This window comes from Mesoplodon densirostris, chromosome 8 (genome assembly GCF_025265405.1).
Source record: "Mesoplodon densirostris isolate mMesDen1 chromosome 8, mMesDen1 primary haplotype, whole genome shotgun sequence".
NCBI classification, from domain to species: Eukaryota; Metazoa; Chordata; class Mammalia; order Artiodactyla; family Ziphiidae; genus Mesoplodon; species Mesoplodon densirostris.
In genome coordinates this window covers 61,875,558-61,890,844 of record NC_082668.1, presented here as the reverse complement: position 1 = coordinate 61,890,844, position 15,287 = coordinate 61,875,558, and the positions used below count along the sequence as shown (strand labels likewise).

Genomic DNA, 15,287 nt, shown 5'->3' with positions numbered 1-15,287 from the left:
AAGTGTTTATTTATCAACTGTATCATGAACCATATATTAATCCAAGCCTGGACAACTTCCCACAGATATCACAGAACCTCAGAACAATCCTGTGAGACAGGCTTTATTCTCATTTTAAGAATTTTTGCTCAGGCTCAGAGAGGTTAAATAACTTGTTCAAAGTCCCACATTTGATACACTGTGGCTCCCGAATACATATCCAGTTCTCTCCTTCCTCTGAAGTTCAATTCTCTTTCCACCTTAACATATTCCCTCTGCTAAATAGTAATAGTTTATTTAATTACTTAATGCTTTGAATCTAAAGAGACAAGTTATAAGCTAATATATAGTCACTGTGAAGAAGTGGGCCACAGACAGAGTTTTCATACTGAAGATGACAAAATGGCTCTTGCCTTGGGTAGGAAGTCGGGGAGGTAGGGCAGTGGAGCACCTGGGTTCGTGAAGAAAATATTTTATTAAATGGAGCAAATCTGATGAAGGACAAAAATGAGAGAGGGAGAAAAGGGAGAGTGAACTCTCAAAGTGGAAAGAATTTAAAAAAATATTCACCCATTTTGCAGATTGTTCCAGGTTAGTCATAATTTTAAGGAAACAAACGAGTGCTCATTATTAATTTGAAAGAAGAATGCACTTTTATAGTGATTTTTTAAAAGTTAAAAACTGCCTGATCCAATTAGGTTGATTCTTCTCCTATTACAAAATGCAACAGAAAATGTGTCTTTATTTTAAAGAATTTCAATAATAGAAATTGACCATTTAGACTTAGGTATTGCCTTTAAATTCAGTAGAGTTAATTATTTTGAACAGGTTGACCTTCAATTCTTTAGAATAATTTTGCATATTCTTTCACATTTCAACCATCTTTTAATACGTTGCTTCGAAAAGAATACCATGACATAAATGTAAAGTTTTGGGAGGCTACAAACTTTCATATGCATCTTAGCTTCTAAGAGTTTTCTCAGTAAAAGTGAGCACTCTGTGTCCTGTTTACTTTTTTCTACTACTGAAATCATTTCTTTTTTAGTTTGAAAAATAATGATATATTTGAATTTATTCTTTTTAGGCAGCAAATAATTGGAAATCCAATATTATTACTGAATTGTGCTGTTATTCATTAGCCAGTTTCATTGGCCCAACAATCTTGAGCGTCTACTTTGTGCCAAACACTCTTCTACATACTGAAGTTGCAGCAGAAACAAAACTGACATCTCTGTTCACATGGAGCTTATATCCTAGTAGGAAAACTAGATCACAGATACTCACCAACACCATCCCCCCCAATATAATTTGATGTCAGACAGTTTTAAGTGCTAAGAAGGAAAAGCAGTTTAAAGAGTGAAAGATTCAAAGTGGCGCTATTTTAGATTGTGTGTCCAGGGAAAACTTTGAGAGGTGAATTTTAGCTTGAATTAAAGAAAAGTGAATCCTGCACAGATTCATTGGAAAGCACAGGCATTGTAAGCCCTAAGATAGAAGTGTGTTGATATGTTGAACTAGTAAGGAGGCTGGTGGGGCTGCAGTCCTGTGATCCAAGCTGGCTGAGAAGTAAATTCCCTGATATTTGGGTGGAACTTGACTCCTTATCTTCTACTTCTTGTTCCGTATGAGTAACTTCACAGCAATAATCCAATCTTTAATTCTCTCTGCCAACCAGATACGACTGGAGGCTTATCTGATGGTGTGACCCAAACCTTAATTTCTAAAGGGTCTGAATCCTTGGTCATACTTCTCAGACTGGGTTTTCTGCGTGTGTCTTTTCAGGGAAAGTACTAGAAGGCTCCTGATTGAATGACTCAGGTTCCATACATACTCGTCCCTGGCTGTATAGTATGAAAGCAGCCCTACTTCCTCATGTTGCTCAGGGTCCATACTGGTTTGGAGGCTTCTCTTTTCACCTGCTGATCCCTAGACACAAGAAGTGCAAAGTCTCTCGGCAGCAGCTGTAGCTTGTAGTTCAATGGGACCCTTGCCATGGTCCTTTGGCAAAAGTGTATCCCCTTTGCAACCAGGAGCTCCAACCCTACAGAATCCAGAGTTGCAGAGAAGGAAAGCACAAAATTCTCCAGTGGGTCATTTAGAGTATTGGTTTCATCTTTTAATTCTTTTTTTTTTTTTTTTTTTTTTTTTTTTTGCGGTACACGGGCCTCTCACTGTTGTGGCCTCTCCCATTGCGGAGCACAGGCTCCGGACGCGCAGGCTCAGTGGCCATGGCTCACGGGCCCAGCCGCTCCACGGCATGTGGGATCTTCTCAGACCGGGGCACGAACCCGCATCCCCTGCATCGGCAGGCGGACTTTCAACCACTGCACCACCAGGGAAGCCCCATCTTTTAATTCTTAATGCACTATCCTCAGAAGCAATCACTGATCTGATTTTTAGCACCATATGTTAGTTTTGCCAACTCTAGAAGTTTATTTAAGTGGAATCACATAATACGTATTCTTTTGTGTCTTGTTTCTTTCCCTTCAGACAATATTTTTGAGATCCATCATACCGTTGCCTGTGTTAGTAGTGTGTTTCTTTTTATTGTTGAGTAATATCCCATTGTGTGAATATACCATAGCCTATTTATCTATTCTTCCATTGATTAATGTCTTTGTATATTTCTAGTTTGTGGCTCATATGGAAAAAGCTTTGGACTTTCTTGTACATAGCTTTTTGTGGGCATAGTTTTCATTATTTAACTTTGTGATCTAATCATCAAATTTCATACATTGGGATAAAACAACAGCAACAAAAGAAGACATATATTGTGGGATTTATAGGAAGACCTTCTTCATACGTGTCTTAAAGACTTCATCATGGCATGCATTCATTCAATTTGAAGTCCAAGGGAAGACTGCAGGCCCACTTAGTCACTCACTACATTTCCTGAAGCACTAGAGTTTCCTTCTGTAGACTCCTATCCAATTATCTACTAGTTTGTCACAGTTTACCTTTTAACATCTAAGAGGCTTGAAGCTCAAGGTAATATAGCAGGAAGGAAGGATACACACATACACACACACACATACACACACACAGAATATACATATATAGAGAAAATTGTTCTGTCTCTTCTTTGATAATTGGAAACATTTCAAGTTAGCTACTTCAGAAAAAGTTCTGTCCTTGATCGACCCTTCTTAAGATGTTCTATCACTAGCTTTCTAAAACTATTTCATTTGTATTCTCACTGAATCAAAATTTCTTAAGGAGTCTTGTTTTTCTTTATCTCCCTAGGATGTATTACATTTTTCAGAATGTCTGAGCCTACCTTATTATTATTTCTTATAAAATTACATCTCTCTTCACTTACTTCATAATTTAAGCTGATATGGGATTTTTTTTTTCTGTTTCATTGTAGATAGTTTTCTGATATAATCTTTAACCTCTCATCAGCATAAGCATGGTTTAATTGAGGTGAAAAATCACCCTTTGCCTGAGCTGCTCTAAGACTGTTTTTAGTAAATTTGTTCCTCATTCTGCTAAGAGCAAGAATATGACTATTTCTAATATGTACCCTCCAAAGCCTAGCTCATATGAATACCTTCTTTGCTTCAAGGTTTTGTTTGTTTTTTCAAGTATTTCTTCATTCCTAAAATGCAAACTTTGTGGTTAATATAGCATAGTTCTGGTAAAATTTTGCTGCAATTGTTGGAGTTTCTTAGTTTACTGAATGGGTAGAATACTGAGTGTTATCCAATTAAATTATATTAAAGATTAGAGATTTTTGACATATTTTATTATCATAAAATCTTCTGAATCTGTTTAGGAATGGTTATTAAAATGAAGACTTCTTTTCAAGCTGGTGGAGCACTGTTTAACCTTTTACTATGGAAATGTTCAAAAAAAAAAAAGTAGAGGGAAGAGTATAATGAACTCCCCCTACCACTCCACGCCCATCACCTGTATCAATTCATGACCAATTTGTTTCATCTAATTCAAGTAAATTCAAGACATCATATAATTTCATTATTAAGTTGTACTGGACAATATGAGACAAATACTATGTCTTTTTGTGTATAGCTTGTCAAACACTGTTGTAATTTTAAATATTCAAAATTTCAGAAAGTGCTGACTCAAGCTTAAACTTTGTGAAATCACATTTTGCTCATTTAACTAACAGTTGATATATAATGAAATTTATTTTAAAATAATTACTATAATGATATCCTGCCACCTTAATTTAATATTTTGTCATAGGAGGGAATATATAGTTTCATTAATAGGACACAATGCATATTCATTCTTTAACTGATTCAATAATCAGCTAAAGTGTTACTACCTTAGGAAATTATTTCCTATCCTCTGAGCAAATTATATTTTATCTTACACTTCTTTGCTCTATATAATACTCTGATTTTAACACTATTGTTTTTACCATTACTTTATTCAATTTGAATTGTTGTTAATTGAATATTACATGTATTCAAATATCACGTATGGAAAGCTGGAGATAGACATTGTGAATCCATAATGAACAAAAACCGGGTTCAGTCTATTGGAAAGGAAGATGCATAAAAGGGAGCTGTGCAATACTCTGAGTTAAGTACAACTATAGAGATAAGTACAAGTTATTATGAAAGCAACAAGGAGGATGATGAACTAGACTGGAATAATCAAGAAGCCTTCCTGGAGGAGGAATGCATGAGTCTTATTGTCTGAATAATAGTTTCCTGGGTAATGAGGTGCAAAATAAATGACATAAGAAAAGGCATAGAGATGAGAAGTGATATGATGGGTGTGTGTACTGAGAGTGAGAGTGAAGGCAGTTACAACTAGGGCAGTGCTGCTAGAGTCAAGCCTGAGGCAGGAAGTGCACTAGACAAAACCCAAGAAGTACGACGGGCTGAATCTTACCCAAGAGGGAAGCAAGGTGCATGTCCTGTAACTGAATAATGTCGTCAAATATAGGGGAAAACGTATTAAAATTATTGATATTTAATTTTTTCTTATACCTTTTTAAAATGTATATTTTTGCATGTTGTATATGTGTTTACATGTATAATGGATTAACACATATTATGTAGGCAGAGAGAGTGAATACTCAAATTATTTTACTCATCAGAAAAGTTTGGAGGCCACTGTTCTTGATCATAGATGTCCTCATATGACTTACTGAGGAATCTGAACTTCATTCGAGGTCATGAGAAACCTAGGAACATGACCAGTGGTAAGTGAGAAGGTCTGATTTGCATTTTAACTAAGTTGCCCTGATAGTTGTGAGAATGGGTTTGAGGAGGATAAAATTGTAGGAATTTAAAAAAATTTAGGAGGCTGTTACAACCATTCAGAAGAGAGATGGTAAGGACCTGAATGAAACTCTAGTGGTACATGCAGATTGAAATAAATAAATAAATAAAAGGAGTTAAAACGTACGGGACTTGGTGATTCACTGGATGTGGTGGTAAATAGATGCAGAAGGGATCAAGGACAATGCTCAGATCTTTGGGTGATGAGGAGTCTGTTCGTCCCATCAACTTAGAGAGAGCACAGAGTGGATTTAGGGCAGCTCTGGTAGGTTTATCTTCTGACATAATGAATTTGAACTTTTTTATGTCATGAAGGCATGCAGCCATGCTAGGTTATTCATTCACTGAGCTTTTATATCATTACAGTCCAAAGTAATGCACTGGCTTCTCAGGAGCTAACTAGAAAGATTATATGGAGCCTTCCTTTTCATGTACTCTCAGTATAGGTTGAGAAACAACTGTGACTTACTATAAAATGGTAGGTGATATAGATGACTACCAAGTACTTACAAGAGGGTGATTGGTTCTCTGGGAAGATTGAAGGAGGCTTCTTGGTCATTTTGGTATCCCCTAGAATACACTTAGCCTTCAAAAAGTATTGATATACATTTTTTTTATTTTTTAGCAAGAATTTGTTCATTGTACTTTTTTCTGAAAGCTCAGAACACATTTTTTTTTTAACATCTTTATTGGAGTATAATTGCTTTACAATGTTGTGTTAGTTTCTGCTGTATAACAAAGTGAATCAGCTATATATATATACATCCATCCCCACATCTCCTCCCTCTTTCATCTCCCTCCCACCCTCTCTATCCCACCCCTCTAGGTGGACACAAAGCACCGAGCTGATCTCCCTGTCAGAGCACATTTATATACTGTGTTTTATTATCATGTTAGCTATGATTCAATAACAGTAAAGTCAAACTAGAAAATAATTATATCATAAGATTCTTAAACATCTGTCTGTCATATATGTGATATGCATAGACATTTAAGACAGCCATTGAGGACAGAAATTATATTGATTCTTTAACAGTGTTAATAATAACTCTATTCTGAAAAAAAAATTTTTTTGGCCTGCCTTTTAAGTACAATAAACACTGACAATGTCAAGTAATCTTTAGAGCAAATTTTCTGTATAACTTTCAATAGTAAACTTAACTTTGCCTTCCTGAAAATATGAGATGTCACTATGCATCCAAATCAATGTTAACTTTTAATATAAATAATTCATAGCTAGTTGGCTTTGAAAATATATAGCAATGCTGAGTGTTTGCTTTCAATAAATTTTCTACTGTTTTTGTTATTTCCTTAGATGATAATAATTCATATTAGATGTTTGTCCTTTTAGAGAGGAAATATTAAAATATTTTCTGTCTAGTTTCACATTTATAAAGTTGGTAGTATGTTAAACTAAAACCACATTAAAACTTCAAAAGCATACAAAATTGCCAAATTTATTAGTTAGTATACCTTTCATTTTGTTATATACTCTGTATTTTTAATTTTAATAGTTGATACTTTATTATGTATATTATGCACTAGACATCAAGTACTGTAACAAAGCATTTATTTATTTATCCTCACAGCAACTCTATTATTCCCAATTTACATATTGGAAAACTGAATGGAAAGGTTAAGGAACTTTCCCATGTCATAGAGCCTTTAAGTAGTAGAACTGGGATCTATAACTCAGGCAATCAGGACACAGTATGCAAGATGTTAGTTATTATGCTACATTCCTCTCTTTAGTAAACTTCTTAAGTAAGGAATTTTTTTTTTTCCACCAGAGTTAATGAAGAAAAAAGAAATCCAAACTTATTTGCTGGAAAATCCTGTTTTTAAAGTTTATACTCCATTTTTGTCTGATTTATTAATTTGAGGTATAATATAGAAATCAAGCATTTGAGGAACAAGATTCTGCCTTTTCCCTATTCAAAAATAAAAGTGGTACAAAATGTCATTGTTTTCTGAAACAGGTTGATGGTTTCCTGAATAAATGTCTGAGTAGGTGTCCCCTGAAGATATATCTACTCAATATGCTGTCTCAATTTTACAGCTTAGTTTTGGAAGTGTAAAACAGAATAAATTAAAACAATTTCTCCTTGGAGCTGCCATCGGTCCTCTCCAAATGTGAAAAAGATGAGAGCGTGACAGGACATTTTAGTTCTCATATGTTACCTGAAAGTCAAAATTAGGCACATAAGGGCTGTGAGAACTAACTTAATGCATATGAAAAACAGCACAGTGCAATTGCTTTGAAGAGAAAAAACAGTGAATGCTTAAGAAAATGTGAAAGATTCTTTTTGTTACCCTGAGAGGAAACAGTTCAAAACCTGAAAATGGAATTGCTTTTATAATAATTATGTTTAATGCAAATTTCATTCAGGACACAAAAGCTAGGCAGGCATATATTTCTTACTTGATAAAAGAGTAATTTAAAAGAGAATGTACATTATCTAAGGTTTCATAACATTGTACCTTAAGGGGATTAAGATATCTAAAACCTTTGAAGTCTGCAGATTTTATTTTATTTACTCACAAGATGGAGTTCTTGCTGATTTGTTACTGTAGGAAAATTGCCCATTAGTGTTTGTATTGATTTGCCTTTCTCAAAATGAAAGAAACAAATGTAATTCATTAACACTTTATTATTGAATCCCTTTTATTATGGAATAAGAACTTGGGTCATTATTAACCTGCAAAATATTTGAAAAAATGATTTCAAAATTGGAAAAGAATAGAAAGTACAACTTAATTCTTATCTGTTCCCAGGCATCTGATAATTCAGAACTGGCTGTCATCACAGCTTTTGCTCACAACTCTTCCTGAAATGATCTTGTTGTTCCCCCACTCCTATTATGAAGGTGATTGCATTTATTAAATTGGTTCTTTCTCTAAACTAGGTTTCTAGGAACTATATTGTGCATCTTTCCTAATCCAAATGCTCTCCAGTCTTCAAGGATCTGCCAAAGCCTCACTTCTTCCATGAAATCTTCCCTGATGACCTTGACTTCGACCTTGCTTTCCTCTCAGTTTCTATAACATCATAGTCTGCTCCAGAGGTTTCAACTGGTGAACCATGGCACAGAATGTGTCAAAAATGGGGCATGACTGGAAAGTAGCAGCTGCACTGGTAGTACTAAACCTTTCATTTTTATCAGACAACTTACTAGTTAAACAAAAAGAGATCTCACTCTTTATTTATTTATTTATTTATTATTTTATTAAAATTATTTACTTATAAAGAATATATATTATTACTGTATTACATATTATGACTGAATACATTATAAAATATATACCCAAATAGAAATTTTAAAAGGATAAGGGACAAAAAGTAAAAACTACAATTTTAACATTTTCTTGCACTGCCTTGGATTTTCTTAATTTTTCTAGTTGTTCCCTAGAGTGTGTTTACTCAACTTTGAAGTGACTTGTCTATAACATATGATTTGATATATTAAAACATGTATATGTTTTATATATATTTTATATATATATAATATCTTATTTAGTTCTAAGAATCATTTTATGTAGCTTCCCAAAAATGCAGGAATTTCAATGAGATGAACGATTAAGATGGAACAAATGAGTGCCAAGAGAAAAATTAGGGAAAAAGAAACATGAAACGAGAGATAAGATCACATTGTAGAAGTCTATATTTTTGCTAGAAGTTTGCAGCAAATTTAATTTTTATATTTCTAACAACCAGTGCAGGAAGAGGAACATAATCAATTTCAGGGCTCACAATGTCTATATAATCAAAAAAAAAAAAAACCAAAAAAAAAAAAACCAAGCAAAGAATACATACCGGTAGCCTAGGATACAAACATAGTTCAGTAAAAGCCAGCTTATTGGGAATGGAGAAGCATCAAAGCAAAGTAATCTCCCTATGAGCTACCTTATAATTTGACCTGATTCAGGCATAGATTGCAGAACAGTAATTTCTAACAGATCTGGGGCCCGTGGCATATCAGAATCAAGTAAACAATTTTTTTAAAATTTTTTTTTCAAGTTAAAGCCCTCCCCAAACTGGAGAAAAAAAATACCTCCCCCAAAGCTGATATTCTGGAGGTTATATCAAGCTCTTTTCTCCCTCTTCTCCCCTTGAAAATCCCTTTGGCAATGAGACATTAATAACAATGAGATTGTAATGGGGGTTACCATGGGATGTAGTGGGGAGTAGCATTTTATAATAGAAATCTCCTTCTCAAGATCTTGGACCCTGTTAAATAACAAGTTTTTTTCTTCTTATCTGTATCTTTGACAGGTTAACTAGTAATTCTCAACCTGCAAACTATTCCAGACTAAGCAATTTTAAATCTCTAAGGCGTGACTGCATCTTCCTTTTAAAACTTCCCCGGGCAATTCTAGTGGGCAGCCAGCCATTTGAGAGCTAAGAAATTTAAATTATTTAAAGGCTGACCTGTTGCTGAGAATGGGAGCAATGATTAGAGAGGGCTTCTTTTTGATGAGTGGCTAACCAGAAAGGGGCGGGGATGATAAATTGAGATGAGAGAGGAGGGGAGGAGCTGAGGATAAGGTGTGAGGCTGGGGCCCAATATGAAGCTGCCACTGAAAAAATGCCTGTGGTGGGGTGGCCAGGGCGCCTTTTAGAATAAGGACATTTGATTTTCAATTTGAAGCTTTTATGTTACGATAATAAATCTTCATATCCCATGCCTCCATGAATTCTACTGCACTGTTTGTATTTCAAGCTTGTATGTATAGTTCTGCACATGATATGGGTGGGAGAGTAAGACATGGATTAAGGAGAAAAAACTGAGTCCTGTATCTGGGCTGAAATGACACAGAACAGAAACAAAATATTACATTGAGACACATGATGATTGGAAAATGCAGGAGTGATATTATAAAGTGTCTTCTTTCCAAATATTAGAGAAGATGATTTTTGAAAGTATAAAAAACAGAGTTTGAATTAGAGGTAACTGTCATATCTGTCAAAGTTTTAGAAAAAAAAAATCAGTTTGGAAACCACAGTCTCAGCTAAACTAGAGGAATTAATGGATGTGGGGCTTGAAAGCAGCCTTTGAGAATGCAGAAACAATTTTTTGGGGGGCCTGTCTATTAAGGTCACTGCTGATAAGTAGCAAAAAAATGAAAAAAATTTAAAAAGCCAGTAAACACATGGAGAATGCTTATATTTGACTTTAAAATAAGAAAGGTGTCAGCCACCAGCTCATCTGAAAGTGGTAGCAAATATCTGAAGTCCAAGTAAGAGTTGGTGGTTAGAGTGGGGCGAGGGACATTGTTCATTTTGATTGCAGCAGAGTTAAAGTGCAGGTTCAGTGTAAGCATTGATACCAAGAGCTTGTACTGGCTTCATACAGCCAAATCTTATTTGTATATAAAAACAAAACCTAAAAATATAGCAACAAAATCCTGACAGCTTTCTCTATAAGGTAGTAAGGAGTGTATCTGTTGACAACTGTTGAATAGCCATAGGTAAAAAATTCTCTAGAACCCAACACTGAAGTTTATCAAGAAACCAGAACACACTTTATATAGAATTTTCCATAAGTTAACTTTTGGGATTGAGCATAACTGTTTTTATTTTTAAAGTATGGGATAGAGTATAATGGGTCCAGCAGGATAGAAACAAAAAAACTGAGTAGATAAATTGAGCTAGTCAGATTTGTAAATTTTAGTACTTTGGAATTGTCCTTAAGTAATTTTTTTTGTAAATAAAATTTTATTGGAATATAACCATGCCCATTTAGTTACATATTTTTATTTATTTATTTATTATTGATGTATAGTTGATTTACAATATTATGTTAGTTTCAGATAGATAACATAGTGATTCAATATTTCTATAAATCATACTCCATGTAAAGTTATTACAAAATAGTGGCTATAATTCCCTGTGCTGTATAATATATCCTGTTACTAATCTATTTTATACATAGTAGTTTGTTATCTCTTTATCCCATACCTCTATCTTGCCCCTCCCCACTTTCCTCTTGCCACTGGTATCCACTAGTTTGTTTTCTATATCTGTGAATCCATTTCTGTTTTGCTATATACATTCATTTGTTTTATTTTTTAGATTCCATATTTAAATGATAACAGAATATTTGTATTTCTCTGTCTGACTTATTTCACTAAGCATACTACTCTAGTCATTTGCTTTTCTTATCTAACAAGGTAAACACTATGAACCAAGGTAAATAAGCATGGTGGCTAGTTCCTGGAAATAAGAGAATCTAGAATTTCTTGCATGTTCTTCTGTAGTAGGAGGTCTTCATGGTTGAATCAGCCAGATATGAAGAGGGTGGTGGAGTTCAACAGTAGTTGTAGAAGGTCTATAGTGTAGATTATTATTTCGGGGAAAATTGTTTCAGATAATTAATTAATGTATTACTGTATTAAAATAAGCCCTACCTACTAAAGCCATTCTATGACTCAGCAATTCTACCTCTGTTTATGTACCCAATAGAAATGACACTGTATGTCCTCTATAAGACATGGATGAGAATGTTCATATCATTGTTCATAGTAGTCAGAAATTGAATACAGTCTGAGTGTCCAAAATAGGTACATAGTTTATAATTATATGTTACTTATTGTCATATGTCTTAGGATAGTTTATTTTAAATTCAACTCCAGAAGTAAAATCTACGATTTCAGGGACTGTCATGTTCAACACCGTACTCCTATGCCTATATGGATGCTTAGCACACACTAAGTATTATGTAAGTATCTGTTGAATGGGGATAATTAAAGTTAAAAAAATCATATTTTGGAAGAAGTGTCAGAACACAGTTGTGATAGTCTTTCTTCCCTTTCTGTCTTTATATGTATTTCCACTTTGTATCTTTAAGGTTTGTGGTAAAATTTTATCATCTTTCCACCTTATTCTATTATAATTAAAACACTCTTGACCTACCTTATGTATATTTTACAGATATTCCCAGATATTAGAAGACATATTCTTATATCTTAGTGAACTTATTCCATTTAGAGCGTGGAGGTGTGCAATGTGTATGTGAAAAACAAGGAAAGGAGATTTGGATGAAAATGAGTGATTTAATTATTCTATCCTCTTGGTCCTCCTTAATGCACCACTACATGATTGATTTGCTTGCTAATATCCCAAATATAAGTAATAAAAGAGTGTAAGGAAACATCTCCATTCCTTCAGTGCTGTAATCTAGTGGACTTGATCATGTAGAGATAGCCTCAGCATTACAAATTAATCTATTATTCACATAGTGAATATTCATGAAATGTCTACTGCACTTGTGACTGCCTTGGTGAATGTTGGGTCTATTGCAGTCCCTACCTATGATATAACTCACAGTCAATTTCTAAGAAGAAATACAAAGATGCAATTTCAGCTCAATATGATAATAAAAGTATGCACAAGATGTAGTGGCATATGTGAGAAAAAAATGCTTCCTAATTATACTAAATAAAATTTTGCAGGACTGGCAAAGCTATTAGAGAGAAATAGAAAAGTAAGGGTCACATAAATATTTAGTGTCCTTTTTTTCTAATACTTGTGAAGACTGTTGTTAATGTCTTCTTTGAACTCATAAAAATGCCTGTCTTTACTACTTATATGCTGCTCCTGCTACACTATTGTGAATTGTTAGTCATTTTTCATGTGCATACCTTCTGTTCCTTAATTAGCTTATAAACTTTCTCACAGTAAGAGCTTTGTCTTCCTTGTATACCCTCCCAACCAGTCTTTGTACAGCACACCACATTCATTCATTTATTCACCAGATGTTTACTTTGAGCTTACTATGTACCAGGCACTATTCTAGGTGCCAGGGATTGGGCAGTGAGCAAAATTAAGTCCCAGCCCTCAAAGAGATTATATTTCTATGAGACAATACAGACACTAAACAAACAAACCAATAAATACGTAATGTGTTTGACAGTAAAAAATGCTACAGAGAAAAATAGGTTTGTAAGGGAAATGGAGCATGGCAAGGAAATAATTTCTGTAGAGAGCAGTCAGGGAAAGTTTCAGTAAGAAGGAATACTTGAGCTAAGACAGAGCTGTGCAGATAGCTGGGAAAAGAACATTCCAAGCAGAAGAAAAAGTGATGTAAAGAACCTTAGACTGAACAGCATTTGGTTTGTTTTAGGACGAGGAAGGTCTTATTACTAGAGGGGGGAGAGTAGAAGGATAGTAGGTGAAAGAGACTTGAAGGATGTGGGTAGATCTTGAAGGTCTTGGGAAGGAACTTTACTTTTACATTGGATGAGATGGAAAATGATTAGAAAGTTTGAGTGGAGAGGAAAGAAATTATCTTATTTACTTTTTAATAGGGTGACAGTGTACCCTCAGTAGAGAAAAGGCTCATGAGGAAAGGAGTCCTGAGGCAAAAGTGGAAGCTGGAACTAAGCTAGAGGTTATTGCAATACTTCAGACAAGAGTTAATAATGGCTTGGATTATAAGTGGAGAGTGTGAGAAGTGGTGGGATGAGGGATCTGATTTGAAAGAAGAATAAGAAGAGCCAAAATATTTGGTTATAGGTTGAAGATGAGAGTAGTTGGTGATGGATTAGATGTGAAGTGTGAGGAAAAGTGATCAAGGACAATATGAGGTTTTTAGCCCAAGCAACAAAGGATGGAGGTGCCTTCCATCATACCACCAAGGCATGGGGAGCTGCCATATGGAAGACTGAGAGAGAGGAACGTTTCAGGTAGAAATCCAAAATTGGTCTTTTGCAATCAAGATTGCCTTTTCTTACATACAAGTGGAGATACAATGTAGGCAGTTGGATATATGGATCTAATGTTAGCAGAAGAGAATAGGACTCTTCATATAATGCTTAATATTTATACAAAAATGATGCTTATTTTTGTTGATTGATTCACTCTTTCAATCATGAAAACATATCAACTGATAGTTTGACAAAACTGGAAAAATGAAACAAGTCCTTGCTTTCCAGATTATATATATATATATATATATATATATATTTTTTTTTTTTTTTTCTTTTGTATGTGGGCCTTTCACTGTTGTAGCCTCTTCCATTGCGGAGCACAGGCTCTGGACGTGCAGGCTCAGCGGCCATGGCTTATGGGCCCAGCCAATCCGTGGCATGTGGGATCTTCCCAGACTGGGACACGAACCCATGTCCCCTGCATCGGCAGGCAGACTCTCAACCACTGCGCCACCAGGAAAACCCTCCAGATATATATTTGAAAATGGTATCTCTGCTCTGATTCACGCAAGTGTGTATCTGACTTAACCATTGTTGGGAACAGGGGCTATTTGGAATTCTTCCCCAGACAGGTAATAGAATTTAGACTATATTTCATTTGAAATAGAATCCCCAAACTTACTGATAAATGGCTTTATTATGCTAATTGCTTTTTCTTTATTTCCATAGTCTGTCTCTGTGCCAGATGGAAATTATATTGGTCTTAAAGGATTTGTTCTTCAAATGCCCATGTAGGTCACAACACAAACAAACACTTACTTAGTTGGTGGCAAATTTATTATTTAATGATTTGTCCCCAGTGTCTTTCTAGTGGCTGTATTTAACATCATTGATCTATAATTGCTACCCTTTATGCATATGCATGCACATATATTTCATTTATAGTCTTTAGGCACATTTTTCATCCAAATATTCAAAAAGCACTGTTATTTAAAGACTCTATGATAGCATAGAACCATTCTTCAAGTATTCTTAAACCAATTTGTACAAAGAAAGTTTGAAAAAGAATGCACAGGGTTTGTAGTTGACATTTGGGAAACTAGTACCTCAGAAGGAATAATTAGTTGATAAGGGAAGGAATAATTAGTTGATAAGGTATTTTTAAGGCTTTATATATTTTGAATGACCTTATACATAAAACACCCTTGGTATATTTAAAATGCCCTTATGTTTCTTTCCATTCTCTCTCTACTTTGAGACTTTGTTGATTATCGCCAGTAGTATTCTCTTTATATGTAGAGCTCAGACATAAGAATAGATGTTAAAAGATAAACTGTAGTCCAAAATAATTTGGTTTGATATCAAGATTGCAAATTCATGGGGGATAAGTATTTATTGAGTTAA

The 15,287-nt window shown here is 34.6% G+C and overlaps 1 protein-coding gene across 1 annotated transcript in view; it reads left to right on the top strand.

Annotated features, from left to right (window-relative positions):
- The window catches only part of LRP1B (LDL receptor related protein 1B), a 1,545,691-nt gene that overhangs the window by 1,008,131 nt on the left and 522,273 nt on the right, over positions 1-15,287 (top strand). The window lies entirely within an intron of this gene.